Source organism: Colius striatus, chromosome 6, assembly GCF_028858725.1.
Source record: "Colius striatus isolate bColStr4 chromosome 6, bColStr4.1.hap1, whole genome shotgun sequence".
Lineage (NCBI taxonomy): Eukaryota > Metazoa > Chordata > Aves > Coliiformes > Coliidae > Colius > Colius striatus.
In genome coordinates, this window is record NC_084764.1 from 6736649 (window position 1) to 6756204 (window position 19556).

The following is a 19556-nucleotide window of genomic DNA, read 5'->3' on the forward strand; positions in this document are numbered from 1 at the left end:
TGCAAATCACCTGTTACTAGAAAAACAAGAACATTCAGAAGAGGGCAACAGTGATAATCAAAAGCACAGAGTGCCTTCCAGATGAGGGACCACAAGTAAGCAAAACTTTCTGGTGGCAGAGACTTAAGTGGGATATTAGAGGTGAGCAAAATCGTGGGTGCTGTAGAAAGGCTGGATAGGGATAAATGGTCTTTTCCACCAAGTCCAGTAAATGAACCTGGAGGGAGCCAGGTAGCTGTTTTCTTCTTCACTATAAACTGCAGGGCTGCATTGTAAATCCACTGTGGTGGATGAAGTCATTGTCATGTTATAGAGCAGAACTCCTGACACTGGCAGTTGGGGGGAGGGAGGAATCAGCATGAAGGCACAAGTAGCATAACCCTGGAGTACCTTGCTGAAGGAAGGTGAGAATGCACTAAAGTTTACATGGGTTCAAGGACAGAAGGGACAAACGCTTAGGAGTGAGATCTAGTGAGTGTTGCTACACAAACCACAACAAAACTGGGAAATCCCTTGAACTGAAAAACCCAGGAGGCCTGGAGAGCATGCACACATGTGCTAAGCCCTGTACATGCTTGCTCCACTTTTCCTGATGTATTTGTACGTGCATACTGTTCATTTTTTATTGACTTTGTGATTGTTTCCCTTCAGAAAACTGCTTTTAAACACCCTGAGCCCACCATAAACCCCTCGTCTCCCTCTGACTCATACTACCTCCCCTGGAGGAGGCGAGATCCTCATTTCCTACCCCATTCACTTCAATATCTGTGCTTTCAATCTTCCACTGAAACCAAAAAAGTAAGCTTCCATGCTTCTACTTCATACTTCCCCAAGACACAGCAAAACTATTTCTATAAGTATTTTTATATTACAAATAGTCACTCTCAACACTCTTCCTCCCTCCTCCCAATTGCCAGTGTCAGGAGTTCTGCTCTATAACATGACAATGACTTCATCCACCACAGTGGATTTACAATGCAGCCCTGCAGTTTATAGTGAAGAAGAAAACAGCTATAGTTTTTAAAGAGGGAATTAGGGGAAGCAGAACAGCTGGCTAAGCTGAAACTAGGCCGCAAACACTACAACTAAAGGCCCCTGCTCTTTCTGTTCAAGACATTGCCACTGCCAAGGGAGCTCACTCAGTTGTGTTAGACCACATTTTTCTAAATATATATAAAAGAAAAATACTGTATTTTAAAATCATTTCTCTGAATCACATATAGATACAGAATAATGATTTTTTTTAAGCTTTTAGTGTTAAAAACTTATGATAAAAGTACCAGAGGAGAGAAGTACAAATAAAGATTTCCAGGGACAAAGAGGATAATGTAACCTTTGAAAATTTGCTGAGGCTTAAGATTTGCCTACTCAGACACTGCTTTCTACCTGTGTTTAATTAGATTTTAATTTTCTTTTTTATGTTCTTCTCCTCCATAGATTCTGAGTGGTAATTATTTCAATATCAACTGATTTGAGGGAACAGTCCCAAGTCAGAATTAAGCAGCTTATGGAAGTTTGTCTTGTTCCTGGTTAAACATTCCTGCTATGCAGCTGGGTAAGCTGCTTGAAGTAATAAAATCCAGCTGAAATAATGGAATTGTGCTTGTGAGACTAGACTTGGCCTGGCTAAGGGGAACTTCTCAAATGACTCGTACCAATGTCAGTGATTTACAGGAAGCCTTCCCAAATAAGCAAGCAGAGACAGAGAAACAAAGTAAAAACTCAATCTCTTCCCTCCTGGGTGCCTTTCATCAAAAGAATATCTCCTTTTTTACATGTTTCCTAAACAGCATGTAACATAAACACATTTCATTACCTGCTTATGTCATAAGAGGCAATTAGGTTCACCAACAAAATGTGGTCTCTACATTCCATATACAAAATACCAACCCTTTGTAAAGAGAAGCTCAAATAGGCAGTTTTTTCTTTCAGGTATAAGTTCAGAGAACATCTCAAATCTGAAATGAATAATACTTCAATTAAAAAACCAACCACACAAACCAAAATCTTTGAGAGGGTTGTTTGTTTGCAAGGCTAATCAGGCTAATTACTTTGGCTTTTCATCTCTTTTACCTCTGTACTTACAGATGACAAAGAATAGTAGGGGGAAAAAAGCATAAGACTATAACTTTTAATAACATTTGTTATTAAATGAACTGTAAGCAGAGGTTGGGCAATCATTACTGTAAAAAGGACATAGGAAAACAATGCCTCAGTAACACTTGTGATCTCTCGCATCTTCATTTTGTGATACCTGTGAGTTGGTTTGCCCAAGAGCTGCAGCAACAGGCTGCTATCAGTGCCCTTGTTCTGCAAAGTGGTAGTGGCTGCTCACATCAGAAAATACACAGCATCAATCTGTAATTGTGGACTACAAAAGACATATCCTTATAATCCATTCTATAACATATACATTAAACATGCCACAGGGATCTACTTTTAAAGCATGTGCCTGTTAACAGAAATGCAAGAAAACATTCTGTGTACATATGCAGAGTTATTTTCTTGTTGAGAGGTGGAACTAAATCTTTGCTCTATGGAGATCAAAATTAGAAGACAACATTGCACAAATGAAACTCAGAAGCATTATTCCTACAACCCTGGCAGCATCCTACTGGGATCCTCTGGATATCTTATGCCCTTAAGCTGCAAGAAGTAACCAGATTCCAATGGTATCTCACAAGCTTTGTGTTTCAAATCATGCTTTCTGGGATTCAGACATTTTCAATTTCACTAGTCCCTGAACACAGTCTCACAGCCCCCATCAACATCCCAGTGCTCTTCCTCCAGAGACTTTTCAGGAGCAACTGCACACTTCCTCAGATTCTGGATTTTGGGGCTTAGCTTCTCACTCAATTAAAAAAATGATGCAGCAGGTAAAGTGAGACTTGGGGAATAGTCTCAATGGTGCTCCTAAAATAAACCATGCTTTACACATGGACACCACACACAACACAATCAGAGCTATGAAAATAATCAGCCAAACGTTACAGCTTTTTAGTGTCTTTATTTCAGTCAGTACTTTCATTCTTTTAGGTCACCATTTTCCTTTGCAAGCCTCCTCAATCTCTTAACTGCCTATCACTAAATTTTCCCTTCTGTAAAGTTTCAGTCCCACTTAGTGACCTGTTGTCCCACACTCAGCACAAGTCAGTCAATATTCTTGTTTGGCTGCAACCCACCTAAAATCTTTACTATTCCCAACAGGCTATGGCTAACCTTCTAGTCAAGGACAAGAAAGCAGATTCTGCATTTCCAGCTAGCACCATACAATTGAGTAGGGAGAAATGTCCCAACAGAATCGAGGATATAGTGTCATTTATAAATCAAAATCAACACTCCCAAGCAAAAGTGGAGTTTGCAGACTGATATATAGCCATACAGCACTTCAGCCTAACTTCTTAACCACCCATCTGAGATGTACAAACTGACCTTCAAATGATTCCCAAAATAGAACATATTAAAAACGTTGTGCAAAGAAAACCATTTACAACACACAGGAGGCTATTTCCTTGGTCTTTGGGGAATCAGAGAGCACATATGCCTCACTATATCATACATCAGAAGACATCTGAACTATATTTAGATATGGATAGTTCTAAGCACACACATTGACTATTTGAAAACTGTTTGTACTGTTCCCTATACTAGACTTTCCTATGACCACAGCAGGCTTGGTCCCAAAAATAACTGCCAGGAAAACCACAACCATACTACGTAAGATCTTTCAACCAGATTTCTCCTTAGCCAAATCTCTCTGTAATGTGAGCTGTACCTTCACCTTCCTGCAGAACCACAGACTTTTGTGGCAGCTTCTGCTCAGAAATCCTTGAATGACCAGGTCATCACCACTACTCACTGGGCACTTCATTTATTGTAAAATCATTCCCTGGTAGACAGCAAGAGAGAGATGAAAAATAAGGTCTCTGGTAGAGAACTGTAGTCTTGGAGTAACACTTATATAAGTTTCTATAATTTAATTCATTAATAGAGATTTATTAAGAACCCCATCATCTTAGCTGGAGATGGTTGCAGGCAGAGCTTTGCTCGTTTCTCTAAAAAGGGATAATAATTAGCAAATGCAGGCTGTATTTGTACCTCGTGTACCTGAGAACAAATCCTTGCCCTCAGCCCACTTTCTCTTTTATTTAAATCCCATCATTCTCTTATCACAGACTAGTTTCTTCAGGCAGGGAACATTCCCTTATTTTAGGGTTTTTCAGTGATTAGTGAAACAATAAACTTTATAAGAGCTTTTAGGTATTACTACAATACAAACATGTAACAAGAACAACCAGACTCCTACTAGACTAGGCACATGCAAGTCTTTTTTCAGAGGAAAAATGTGAGCATTTTTAGTAAATGTTTAATCATTTCAAAAACAGTGCAAGCACCAGGTATGTCCTACATTAAGGGTAATCATGATGTGTTTATTGAGAAATATCCTACAATTTTTAACATCTGATTGGATAATAATCCAGTTGGGGACCATTTTATGAAGCAATTTTCTGATTGAAACTATACTTTTCTTTTCCAGTGCAATTGCCAGGATGGCATGAGAGGCAACAGGGAGCTCTCCCTACAAAATCATTCTGAATTACCCATAACCTGCATGCTCTAAATTGGATTGCTGCTCAGTCACATTAGGTGTGCAAAAAGAAAGTGATGAAGGAACAACTCACAGTTTTAGGCTCCAGGACTAGCTCACGTAGCCTTTCTTCATCTGCAGCTCAGAAAAAGAGAAGGAAAACCCAAAAGATCTTGGCAATATTCTTCTTTCCCCACTCTGAACAGGAAAGGTGATTTCACTGAACACCAGAGAAGCCCAGTGAAAAGCCTGTTTCTTCTTTGTGATCAAAGCTGATGAGATAACACACCACACGTGTGCCTCCCTCTGCTGCTGAGGCATCACCTGCCCCCTTTGCTGTTTCTAGCAGAGTGGCAACACCTGCTTGCCCACGAAAAGAAACCCATTGCACTTTTAACCTCTGTATAGTTGACCACAGTGCAATATGGTTCAACCAGGCTCATCTGCACCTAGGGTTCAAAACAACTTTGCTGTGATTGGTCTCAGCCTCCATGTCGAGGCCTATTGGGTTTGCAGTCCAAGATGTCACTGTGATGCACTCCTTTGCAGCTGTAAATACACTGCTGATAGGCCGAGGAGGCAACATGCTGTACCCCCAGACAACAACATACACCCACAAATAAGATGTTTAGTCTTTTTTTTTCTTTTCCCCTTGGAAACAACACTGATGCCATCAAGCTGTGAGGGGCCTTCTTCCAATGACTGTGGAACCACCTGGCTGATTTCAACCAAATTTAAAAGAAGATTAGATGGTACAAATGTAATTAGGATCCTAAAAATATCATGAAAGCATTAATGCTCTGGCTGACAGAAGAACTGCAAAGTGACCTCTTATTAAACACCAGGCAATCTACGCAGGAGAGAAGCTTCATTAACACCCCCGGTAGTGGCTGCTTACAGCCTCTTGGAGATCAAACTTCATTTACCACAGGGTATTAATCTATAGGAAACATAACTTCCTTAGTTCTGGGAGGCCATCTTCTATGGGTTTTAACAAATCTTTTTTAAAAAGCTTATGTGCTTTTTAATCTTAATAAATATGGGTTTTTATGTTTAACCAGTTAAGGCAAGAGTTTCTTAGGTAAACAACTGAAAAAATCCAAACAGAATACTCAGAATCATTACAGTTGGAAAAGACCTTTAAGATCATCGAGTCCAACCACTCCCTTCACTTGCCAAGCCCATCACTAAACTAAACTGTATCCCTCATCAACTCATCTATGCATCTTTTCTTTATCTCCAAGGATGGTGACTCCACCACCTCCCCGGACAGCCTGTTCCTAAGCTTAATAACCCTCTTGATGAAAAAGTTATTCCTAATATCTAATCTAGACCTCCCCTGGCACAACCTGAACCCATTTCCTTGTGTCCTGTCACTCATTGCTGGAGAGACTGACTTCCAGCTCACTGCAACTCTCTTTCAGGTAGTTGTAGAGAGTGCTCATGTCTCCCGTCAGCCTCCCCTACTCCAGGCTGAACATCCCCAGCTCCCTCAGACGCTCCTCATGAGACTTGTTCTCCAGATCCTTCTGTAGTTTTGTTACCCCTCTCTGGACACGCTCCAGCACCTCAGTGTCCTCGTATTGAGAGGCCCAGAACTGGACACGGTATTTGAGATGTGGCCTCACCAGCATTGAATACAGGGAGACAATTACTTCCTCGATCCCGCTGGTCATACTATTTCTGATACAAGCCAGGATGCCCTTGGTCTTTTTGTCTACCTGGGCACACTGCTGACTCATGTTCAGCCACTGCCAATTAACACCCCCGTGCCATTTCCCTCCAGCAGCTTTCCAGCTACACGACCCCAAGCAGACTTGTAGAAATCTAAGGTGGCATTTCTGATGATCCCCTTCCTTGCTTCTCTGAGGATTGAGAACTCGGTCATTTCATGATCACTATGCCCTAGGTGGCTTCCAACCATCACATCCCCCACCAGACCTTCTTTTGTTTGCAAACACCAGATCCAGCAAGGCACCTTCCCTCTTTGGCTCTCTCACCAGCTGTATGAGGCAGTTATCTTCCACACACTCCAGGAACCTCCTGGACTGTCTCCTCTCTGCTGTGTTGGATTCACAGCAGATGTCCAGTAGGTTGAAATGAGAATGAGGGCCAGTGATCTCAAAAGTTTTCCCAGCTGCCTGAAGAACATCTCATCTAGCTGCTCATCCTGGCTGGGCAGTTCATAGCAGATTCCTACCACGACACCCCCCTTTGTTGTCCTTCCTGCTGATTCTTCCCTATACATTTTAATAATTTTTGTGTTGGCTGTTTGAAACTGTCAGTTAAACAGAAACAATTGCTGTCATTATCTTGTGTTAGCATGAACAAGACAAAACCCAAATGAATACTTACTGATTCATTTAACTCCATGGATTATCTCTTACTTAACTAAATGCCTCCTGGAGAGGCTTTTTAAACTTAGACTTAGTAATTCTGTGGGTAAGAAGGGTGGGACCTGGGGATACTAAGTGACCTGCTGCTTCTTTTAATTTCCTAGGTATTGTAAGAAAGTGATGGACCCTTTGAAGAGGTATCTTAATTTTCCTAGTGCTCTCTTTTTGTTCATTAATTTTGAATAATTCAGGGAAAGATGAGTTACATCTATTTATCAATATTTGATGCTTAAGATCACCACATTACGATGTTCACAGTGCTCTCATGGTTGAGCTCTCTGTCTGACACGAGTGCAATTCCTGCACAAGGTACCTCAACTCACAATGACAGCGATGAGAAGTGGTACAACTAGTGTTTGTAACCAGGCTGTGCTAGTATCCAAAGGTTACATGCTGAGTGCCTGAGGAAAGAAGGTGATTGAAGTCACACAATTTTTAAGAAAAGAAACCCAGCAGTGGTTAAATTTAGGATTAAATATCTTAAACTGTAAGAGAACTGGAAAAATATCCTAGACATTCCACATGAAATGCAACATTTCTGTGTCCTGTTCCTAGCTTCGAACAGATCCCTTTTAGTTCAGTACAACTTAAGAAGACAGTTGACACTGAAAACTTTTCTGCACGTTTTCTTTGATCCTGTTTTGTGTGTCCCCTGAAAGCTGGACAAGGTGTACTGGTTTTGGCTGGGATAGAGTTAATTTTCTTCACAGTAACTGTTATGGGGCTACATTTTGGATTTGTGTTGAAAACACTGTTGGTAATACAGGGATGTTGTAGTTTTTGCTGAGCCCTGCTTTCCTGAAGATAACTGAACACCTACCTGCCCATGGGAAGTGGTGTGTTAATTCCTTGTTTTGCTTTGCTTAGCTGCACAGCTTTTGCTTTACCTGTTAAACTGTCTTTATCTCAAGCCATGGGTTTTCTCACATTTTCTCTTATGATTCTCCCCCTGATCACACCAGGGAGAGTGAGCTACATGGGGCTTTGTTAAACCACGACACAAGGACAGGCTGTAACAGAACAAGTGATTATATATGGATAAGCACAGAATGAACAACTTGACCCTGGCTGCCATTTTCTCTGACCTCAGACAGGCAACAATGCATTGAAACACTATTACAGGAGTTTTACTGTAGTGCTAGCCAATTTCTGAAGATGAAGACTGAACATCAGTGCTAGAAAAGCAACTAATGGCCCAAGAGGTTTTGCCCTACTCATTCTCCTCTATCTCTGAGACTAGCTTAAGAGGAGCAGGTCAAACTAACCCTTGAACTATGAGAAAAACTGTCAGAAAACCACAATACTATACCAATAACACATCTGAGTGTCAGGGCTACTTGTATAAAGCCATGACAATCCTCTGATGCATTATCAGAAAGCAATGCTGGGACACTCACTGAAGATCATGTCGTGAGCAGATGAGATGTACCTTTATGAGCTCATAAACAGAAATGCAGCTTGAATAACAGAGGTTATAAAACACCAGATATCATTAGTTTGAAGTAATAAACATTTCAAAGAACCTTACAAATACTAGACATTACTCACAGATTTGGTGCCCCACGTGGAGTCAAGTTGTACTAGAAACCTGCATTCTTGACAAAGCATGGAGAAACACTGAGATTCAGGATTCCTGTTTCTTTCAATTAATAAGACTGAAATGAATATTCTGTGTTTCTTACAACACAGAAACAGGTGCTTGGAAGGTGGAGTGATATTTTTTTAAATGATGAAATAGAATGTTTCCAATTTAAGATGTCTTTTTTTGTCATTCACAGGAGCAGAATGATGGCTGAAGCCCACAGCCTCTTCAACTCTAAGGCAACCAACACTCAAGGGTGTTGCTTGTCTTTGGAGGAGCTTTCCACCTGGGTCTTTATTGGAACTGGACCCCACATCTTTTTAGCTCTGCACTCTGGCTTTTGTTGATTGCTCCTAAATTAGATATCTTGGAAATACTGTGGTCCTCTGCCTTCAGCTGGCTTGTATACCCTGGAGCTGCAGACCCTGGAACACTTACAACACTTTCAAGTTTCAAGTGTAGAAAATATGTAGAAGAGAATTTGGAAACTGAGTCCCAGTTCATACAGTTTGTGCATAACAGGATCTCTGCAGCCTGCTGAAAATCAAGGTGTGTGTTTTTGTGTCGTGGATTTGTGTGGAGCTATTTCTGGTAATAGGGAAGGGGCTGTAATGGTGGATCCTGTAAGAAGTTGCTTGAAGCTTTCCTGGGCTCTAGATCAGATCCCCCTCTGGGGCTGAGCCAAATGAGTGCCTTTCTGAACACTTTTTAAGTGTTCTTTCTGGGAGATGGTGGAAGGAGTTGGATGAGAGAGAAGCGACCATGTGGACCCTAAAGTCAATGAGGGAAGAGAGGAGGAGGTGTGCTGGAGCAGAGACTCTCCTCTCTCCCACATCCCGTGGTGAGACAGCAGCTGTCCCCATGCAACTCCTGGAGAGGAATGGTGAAACTCACATCTGCTAGCAGCTCATGGAGGACCCCACACCAGGGGTGGTGATTGTGTCTAGAGGAGGCTATGACTCTGTGGGAGGGTGGTTTTGCAGCATAAAGTGCCCAGAATTCTGCTACCATAGAGGAGTTACACGTTGCAGGAGTTTGTGAGGAGCTGCAGCCCTTGAGAAGGACTCATACTGGAAAGGTTCATGAGGGACTGTATCCTTTGGGAGGGACCTCACATGGAAGCAGGGGAAGAATGCCAGAAGTCATCCTCCTCTGAGAAGAGAGAGTCTCTGAGAGCCCATCTGGGAGAGACTGACCACATCCCCCAATCCCTGCCCCCCTGAGCTGTTGAGTGGGGAGGAGGTAGAGATGATGGGTGCAGGAGCTGAACCCAGGACAAAGAGAGGGTTGGAGGAAAGAGATCTTAAGGTGCTGGTTTTACTTTTCCTCATCATCCTGCATGATGAGATACTTTCTGTCTGTTCTGTTTCTAGTTGGTAGCAGATTGAACTATTCTTATCTTCTCCTCTAAGATGAGTAGCTGAGTCTGCTTTGCCTGGAACCATAACTGGCAATGAGCCCTCCATGTCCTTGTCTCCATCCACAAGGTTCTTGGTTATCTTTTCTCCTTCCATCTCTCTGGGGCCTCCACCATCCTACAGAAAGTGAGAAGTGGGGAGGGGGAGTGGGGTGAGCAAGAGGCTGCATGTTGCTTCATTGGCAGCGGGGCTTGAGCTGTGACATTTTGCTAGAGACATTAGTAAAAATGTTTTATTTGAAACATCTTCTATCCAATAAAGGTTTCAACAAAATGCTGCTGAAGATTTGCTGATCAACTGCATTCCTGAACTCTCCTGTCAGGCTGCTAAAACAGAAAGTGAAAAAGGAATGGTCTGTCTACCTCTTGATTGCCATGCTGCCACCATACAAATGTTTAAGTGCTGCATCTTCCGAGCACTCCAGTATGAAATATTCCATTCTGTGGATAAAGTAGTTCAGATCCAGAGTAATTATTATTTTCCCAAGATAATAACATTTCTTCAGAAATCTGGAAAAAATATGATCATCCCAGCTGGTCTATTCTGCTATCACAGATGAACAAACTTGGGGTAGAAAATCTGTCACTCTTCAAAACCAAAATGGACTCAAAAAAAGCTTGAATAAGCTTGTAGTTGTATATCATAACCTGCAATAAAGTCTAATGAACATAAAAATATCATTCAGGGAAGAAAATTGCTTCTAACTGGTAAGTTTCCAGATTGATCCATCCAAATTTGACAAAAGGAATGATGGATTCATTTAACGTGCACCTATCGTCTATAGGATTTGATTTATAGGTGGTGACATCCTGAGTGAGGAATCTGTACTATGCTCAGCAGAGATGATGTAACAGAAGGAAATGTAGCTAGGAAGATGCACTTTGAAACTCAATGTACTACACTCAGCTATTTTAACAAATTACTTTCAGATCTAAAATACTGGGGTAAAACACTGAAATTGCATCTCAGAGCTCCCTCTGATAACCCTGAAGATGTATCCAAGTGTTACAAGTGCTTCTGTGTTTTCTGAAATAAAGGTATACTCAAAAAAATGTACTATCAGACCACTTGAAGTACCACTGTGAAATATTCTGAAACTACTTATAGATTTCAGCATCTTCACCAACGACCTGGATGAGGGGATGGAGTGTACCTCACCAAACTGGGAGGACTGGCTGATTCAGCAGAGGCTGTGCTGCCATTCAGTGGGATCTCAACTGGCTTGAGAGCTGGGCAGAGAGGAACCTCATGAGGTTCAACAAGGACAAGTGCAGAGTCCAGCATCTGGGAAGGAACAACCCCCTGCACCAGGACAGGCTGGGCGTGACCTGCTGGAGAGCAGCTCCAGGAGAGAGACCTGGGAGTCCTGATTGATAATAAACTAAATATGAGCCAGCAATGTGCCCTCGTGGCCAAGAAGGCCAATGGCAGCCTGGGATGCAACAAGAAGAGTGTGGGCAGCAGATCAGGGAAGTTCTTCCCTTCCCTCTACTCTGCCCTGGTGAGGCTTCATATGGAGTCCTGTGTCCAGTTCTGGGCTCCTCAGCTCAAGAGGGACAGGGAACTGCTGGAGACAGTCCAGCACGGGGCCACCAAGATGATCAGGTGAATGGGACATCCCTCATACGAGGAAAGGCTGTGGGAACTGAGGCTGTTTATTCTGGAGACTGAGGGGAGATTATTAACATTTATAAATATCTAAAGGTTGGGTGTCAGGAGGTTGGGACATCTCTTTTTTCTATAGTAGATAGCAACAGGACAAGGGGTAATGGGATGAAGCTTGACCACAAAAAGTTCCATTTAAATATAATAAAAACCTATTTCACTGTGAGGTGAGGGAGCCCTGGCACAGGCTGCCCAGAGGGGTCGTGGAGTCTCCTTCCTTGGAGGTCTTCAAGACCCACCTGGATATGTTCCTATGTGACCTGATCTAGGTGGACCTGTTTCTGCAGGGGGGTTGGACTAGATGATCTCTAAAAGTTCCTTCCAACCCCTACCATTCTGTGATTCTATGATTTCCAAAGATACACATGTAATTGCTTGTCAAAATCAACAATAAAATCATCGACTGGTTAAGAAATAAATCAATGTCCTGACTACACAAATACCAGAGACTTGTACATGTTTGTCTTTTCATCTAAGCAATGATAATAATTTAGATTGTATTGTTAATTTCCCAGGTGTATCAAATGACTTATTCTCTTGTAACTAATTTATGAAGTTCCCATTCACTTCTTCAGCCATTACTTCTTGTATGGCGATTAATTGGCGTTTATACATACAAACAGAAAGACCCTGCATGGAGAAGGCAAGAAATAGCTTTCAGGAGGAGGTGAGCAGAGGATGGGTGGGCAGAATCACAGAATCTTAAGGGTTGGAAGGAACCTCAGGAAGAAGCAGTCACTAACTAAATAGAAGCTTTATTTGGGACAATGCTGTGTTTGTTTCCACATTCTTACCAAAGGTTTCTGCTCACTGTGATGAATGTCAAATGAGCTATTGTGAGGCTGGGTTTTGTTTGTGGAGTATAGGAAAACATATATATATATATATAATATGTGTGTGTGTGTACAGTTTTTACATCTCTATCACTGGCTAATCAGCCAAGGCAAAATGAAAGAAGTACTTCTAATTTAAAGAGAATATGGGTCAGAGTGTAGCAGAATAAACATATTTTTTCTTAACTTGCTTAACTTTTCATGCTTAGAAATCAATGTTAATTCTGTAAGCTGCCAGGAGTGTAGATAATGCATATATGTTATGCTAAAGCTGCAAAGTCTGTACATCGAGATGTAGACCCACATGTCTCAGAATCATTCTCAGGAGAATCTGGAGGAAGGTGAAAGGGTTGAGGCAAGAGAGAAAACCCTCTAATCAGCTTGTTGGTCAAACTAATGAAACCAAGAGATAGTGCTCAGCTTTATGCAAATATTCAAGCTGAGCATAATGTTGAGAAACATCAATTCAGCCAAATGTAAGCAAATGAATGACCTTAATCATGTGAATGTTTCCATTGGGATCAATAAGTTGACCTGTGCTGTTGCCACAAAGCATTCTAGAATAAATATCCCTGCTGATAAACAGAAGGTGATACTACAAAGTCCAACATAAATTGAGAATTAAACTATAGATATGAAAAATAAGAAAGATGAAAATATTAACAATCTTTTAGTTGAAACTCTCAAGTGCAGACAATCAAACCAGTGCTTGTAAATGATGCAAGATGAAACAGAAAGGAAGCTTTTTGACAAGCCAGGGACATAGCACAGAGTGATAGCACAGAGATGTTCAAACATTAAGATTCCCATAGTCTCTGCAATAGCCAGGATAAATAATTCCTGTTTCTTTATTCTGAGGCCATTAATTGATCTGGAGGCACAGTGTTTTTTTAATAAACAGGATCTTTATGCTTAGATCCTTTTCCTGTAAGCAATTCATACTGCAGTGCAAGGGATGAGCTACGTCCTTATGTCCAATCACCTCTTTGCAGGGAGGTAGCATGGCTGGGACATCTACTACATGAGTTTGGATTGTTAGGATGATCTGTGTCACAACTGCCTATTTAAGATGGTTGTTCTCATATGATTCTGGAGATAACTCAGAATACTGCCAAAATCAACACACAGTTTTTAGCTGCCCTGACCATTTCTCAGTAGCTGAGGAGCAGGTCCATCATTTTGAGCAACATGAAAAATACCTTGCCAGTGCCCTTTTTAAAATGTCAAATTCTCACTTTGTTTTTTGCATATCCTTAAGTACTTTAAACTAAAATCACCCTTGGTATAATTTTCAAAGGATCAGCCTCTGTGGGAACAGAGATTTTTCATTTGACCTTTACATTTATCACTAAAGAATGTATTTTTATTCCTGACACTTACTTGGAGAAGGTTTACAAAGTTTGTCCCTTTCCACAGCCACACTGCACTTCCTCCTCTAGTCATCCTGGCAGCTACACATGTCGCTGGGCTAAGTGCTGATATACTCACTGCTTTTTCCACTGGAACTGCAGCCACAGCACTGGGTCCACACCACACTAGGACAGTGCAACAAATGCAGGAACTGCCAATGCCATCTTATGGTGGAAATACAAACTGCAAATGCAGTCTGCAAAACACAAGAGTGTCTGTTTGCCCTGATGGGTAAAAACTGTACATTGAATGCTTAAGGATGCAGCTGGGTGTGGGGTGATGAATAATTACCAATCTCTAGCCTGTTTAAGTGTTTAGCAACAACTAGATTCATTTATATGCCAGCACTGAAGACTTCTTTAGTTGTGATGACAAGCAAATACAGAAAAGTACAAGGAAAAGAGAAGTTCTCTTACATGCTCTTCTCATTGACTTGCTTTCATTTTCTCTTCCCTCTTCTTTAGTTCCCTTAAAATGAAAATAGAGCTCACTTAACATAAATGACATTGCAAATGGCCCATATACCAGCTTGCTCAGAAATGTAGCTTAACAGACTATCAGTTATATCATTGTTAGATATAAAATAGCCATTACAAACAAGACTAAAAGGACTTCAGTGTTGGACTTTCTCACTATGCACAAGGCATCTCCATGCATAAGAGCAGGACCAATCCATCCTGGAAGTTTGGGCTTTAGCAGTTAGGACTGGGGCTGTTAGATGTCCAGAAGTCTAGAAGATTGCTGTCCAAAATTGCAGGGCACGAGGACCACTAAATACAGTAATGTGCATTTATATTGGAGAGAAAGTCTGTGAATACACCCTATGGGGATCACATGGATTGTTATCATTGGACTGTCTTTATGCCAGAGCTGTGACCTCAATTACTGGCTCCTGAAACATTCCTGGAGCGATACCGAGGCAAAACAATGAGCATCATTACTAGTCACAATTAATTTGATTTTCAAACAGCAAGATACATAGCACAGTTGAGGTTCCTCTTCTCCTCAGTGTGAAAGCAGCCCAGGGGCATATGGGTGAATGTATGTTTAACAGAATGTGAAGATAACCCTGGTACAACTATGATCTCAGTGTTATCCTGCTTTCACCACTTCTGCTCTTGGAGATGAGATGCTGGATTCTGGCTCAGATCATTGGAGTGGAGAGAGCTGCCAATGGGGAAGCATCCTTACATATGGTGGGCTGTGGTTATGCTGTTGGTTTGGTTTTTACTGTTGGTATCAGGTTCTTTTCCTCTATGTCTGATTTTTTTTGCTTAAAATGCAGTGAATGTTCCTACATTAAACAACACCATTAGAATTTCAGACAAATTTTGTCTCGTGGCAGCAAATGTGTTGTGAATTTAACCTGTCTTCAATGGATGGTTGTTAAGTGAAAACTACTCATTCTTCACCTGGGAAAGTGTGAGAATATGAATTTTTGGAGCCATTTATATCATTTCTACATTTGGGCTTTAAAAGAAAAGAAATCTTATTTTTCTATTGAGAAATTTAACTGAAGTCAGTGGCTTGAAACAGAGAGAAAACTTGCCTGGAAGGAACTGCACCCATGATGAATATTTATATAGAATGACAATGACATTTGACTTCAGATTTTCTCTGACAGAGATCAGTTCCATTCAGCTGTGACCCATATTTCTTTGTCTTGACAAGCCAAGGACCAAAACTGCATGAGGCCTGAATTCCTCATGCTGTTCTCCCAAAACACTTAAAAGTTGATACACCTTAGAGGATGAATGTCTTTTAAAGGGTGGATTACAAACTCTAAATGTTGATATACTTGCTTCTACTTGTCCAGAGCACAATGTGTGATGTGCTGTTCAAATACAAGCATAAATTTAGTCTTTTTTTTTTTTCAGGAACCTTACTATTCAAGAAGAGTGACAATAAAACTAACAGAGTGAGGATAAGAAGGGTGAGATACAGAAGTGGCTGATATGATCCTTGCTGTCATTTTGGTAAGGCTACATCTAATAATAGTGCCTTCCTAGGACTAGTAAAACTTGGCTTACTTTTCCAAAATCTTCTAGCTTATTTATTAGGACTACAGCTCTGCTACAAGCAGTCTATTAGGATTTAATCTGATCATTTATGTGATTAGGGCAGCACTCCCAGAAAACTGGGGTAATATGGAAAATTATAGTAATGGTTTGACACCTCCAGAATCAAATCTTAATGAATCATAGAATCTTAAGGATTGGAAGGGACCTCAAAAGTTAATCCAGTCCAACCCCCTGCCAGAGCAGGACCACCTAGAGTAGGTCACAAGATAACTCATCCAGGTGGGTTTGGAATGCTTCCAGAGAAGGAGACTCCACAACCCATCTGTGCAGCCCCTTCCTGTGCTCACTCATCTGAATAGGGAAGAAATTCTTCCTCGTGTATCTTTGGGACCTCTCATGTTCCAGTTTATACACGTTTCTCCTTGTCCTCTGAGTCAGCACTTGAAATAACCTCTTTGAAATGAAATGGAAGTCCACTGTTCTGAACACACAAGGAAGCCCACTATGCTTTGTAAGCCCAGGAATATTAACTTAGGTGTTTATTAGTTCTGCTGCAAAACTGCTTAGTTTCCTCTGTGGCTTCATAGCCTGATTCCTTTGTTTAACTTTGTTAACTATTTAAATGTTACATTAAGACAATATTGGTGCTGAATACTGAGGCACTCAAGAAGCCACAAGTGTCAAAATTTCAGCAGCTTGTTCAACTTTCACTCACCACTTTGTGCATAACTGTCGCTTTTAAGTTATCCTACACCAAATCTCATATTATAATACACCATTTGAAATGGATGCATTTAATCATTTTCCTAGAACAGTAAACACAAAGACCATAATTTATTTATACATACCACTGTGTCAAAGATAAAGTTCAAAGAAATCATGTTATGAAACAATGGCTGTAGACATCTCTGCAAGAATATTTTTCACCACCTTGCTTACAAAAAAAAAATGTTTTGGCATTTCACATCAGTCAAGAGTTTAAAAATCAAACCCTCAGCCTTAGCTCAGGAACCTGAAGCTGACCTTTCCTTGCTCCTGAGCAGTACTCACTACCCACTATGCCAGGCAGCTGTGCTACGGATTTCTTGCTCTCCTATGGTGATGAATCTAAGCAGTCTGCGTGTTAGCTGCAAAGTCACAAGGGTCACATAAATATAGGCAGACAATGATGCTTCTGGAAGCTTTGAAAAAGAAGAGGAAACAACAGAAAAGAAAACAAGCTATCTGGAATCTAAATCAAGGGTTGTTTTTCTTTTAGCATACACACACAAAACTTTGCAAGGAGAACATTTTATCATTATTGCTCTTTGCGTAATACCTCTGGGCCCTTTTATAACATGTAACTATCAGAAGCCAAAAATCCCAGCTCACTCAGATTATTATTGCAGTGCTTGGAAAGTTATTCCAATGTATCAGAGACACGCACACACACACACATACACAAAAGAAGAGAGATATCCTTGCTCATTCAAAGGCTGTCCCACAGCTGCCTAAGGTTATAGACTGATTCACTTTGCTCCTCTTGGTTTCTCACAGCTAACAGAGACCTTGGATGCTTTGAGACTCTCGTATGCCAATCAAAACAAATTCTTAATAAACAAAGAAACCTCGCCTTTAAAATCCAGAGAGAATCATGCTGGAGAGCAGCAGCTATGCAATATTTTCCTTTCTGACACAGCAGCAGTAACCTTCCTAAAAGAATTGAGGAAATGTCAAAAAACATCCTTTTCTCATGTTCCAAACTGTACTTTTTTCCCCCCATTATCTTTGCTGTTTGTGAACAGCAGAAAAAAAGTCTGTTTGATTTTAGCAATAGGGAGTTGTAGCAACTTTGTGCATCGTGACTTTTCCAGGGCATTGCTCCAGTTTTCACTCCTTTTAACTTCTGAGGACACTGCTTCTGATCGTAGTGCATCGTTAGAAATCTTAAGTTACAAAGATAGTAAACTGAGAGTAAGACTAGATTTAATTGTCTTTTGGAACATTTATTTTTACTACTAAGTTTCAACTTTTGAAAGACTCACAAAAGCAAAACTGGTCACCAGATTATTTTTAGCCTCGTAGAGTGTGTCTGTACTCACAGTGTTTTTAAAAATTATTGATAGATGATGATCCCAGATGCAGTGGGCATGAAGGAGTTAGAGGAATGATTAATCTGTCTCATTTTACAGTTCTCTACGCTTGCCTAATGCAGTAACATTGCTGGCAACTCTTTCCATTGCAAAGTCTCTAGCAGACTATAAAATCTACTCATTTCAAATTTCCTATAGCCCAGGCCAGAATGTACATGTTACCCAAACAGAGATTGTGGTTCTTACAGTGTTAGGGATACAGATGGCTCTGCTAAGAAAGACAGTATGCTCAATTTACAGCTATCCATTTTCTGAGATCAATAGAGTCTGAGAGACTTTGTTGCACACTAATTGTTACACATGTCCTGAAAAAAAAACCCTGAACAGCACCAAGAGGCTGGGATTTATGGAAAAGTAAAGAGGGAAAGGGGAGAGAGAGCATACTGCTATTCCAGGAGTCCAAGATGAAGAAGAATAGTGCAACCCTTTGATAAAAATGAGGATATCATGTTAAAGAACAACTGTAGACTGGCTGTGACAAAGGTGGCTGTAGAAAGAAATGCATCTGTAGGAAAAGCTTTTGGAAAGTCTCAAAGCTCAGAGCACAAAATTACCCTCTCTTATCTCCCTTTTTGTCTCTCCTACAAAGTGGCATCTCTTCAAGGATATTTGCTGGAAAGCAAATGTAAGGACTGAAAGGTGACATAAGAGAGAAGTACAGGGAGGGGAGAGTTGACTCCATACTTTGGCCATGGTTTTGGGAATACGTGTTTTGAGTCCTCTGGAACAACTGGCCTCATCCTTTACTTTGATCTTGAATGTTGAATGGTTATCTTAAAGAACAAATCAAAAGGGGGAAAAAAACCCCCTTTGTCTTATTTTTGCAGAGCATACAGTTTCAGATTCGACACACGATTACCAAGACATTTCTGGAACACATCCAGGAGAAGTTAAAAAGTATCAGTTTTCCTAATTACTTCTTTTGCTAGTTTGTCCCACTGCTCAGTCTTTCAGTCAGTACTGCCTTAGGGGATACCACCAACCCTGTCAAGGGATCTGTGAGGACTCTGCTGAGTCATACATCCTACACTACAGCTGCAGAGTGAAACATCACTTGGTTTTGGTGTGATGCTGAGCAGAAAGTTGAAAGCAAGGGTCCTTTATACAATGTGTTCACATGTGCACAACAATTAAGGAAAGTAAAGGCAAATTTATACAATGCTGCTCTGTGAAGTAAGTAGTAGAATTTGTTCTGAAAACGTTGGCTGTACGTGGTAGCACTTGGTAACACAGCAGTGAGACAGCCTTGAATACGTTGTCTTTCGGTGCTCATGCTGCGCACAGAAGAGCAGCAGAAAGGAATGCAGATGTGCTGACTCAGCAAGCATACACCAGGAATCCTTTCATCGTAAAAATGTATTCCAGGACTTGCCAATCACCAACCGCATTTAACATGGAGCCTTGCATTTGCTCTGCTGCTATTGCCAAACTCCGAGGCCAGAATCTGAGCATGGTGCCATCTTCTCATTTTATCATTCTTCTTGGCAAGAAGGATGGCTGAGAAAGAAAGA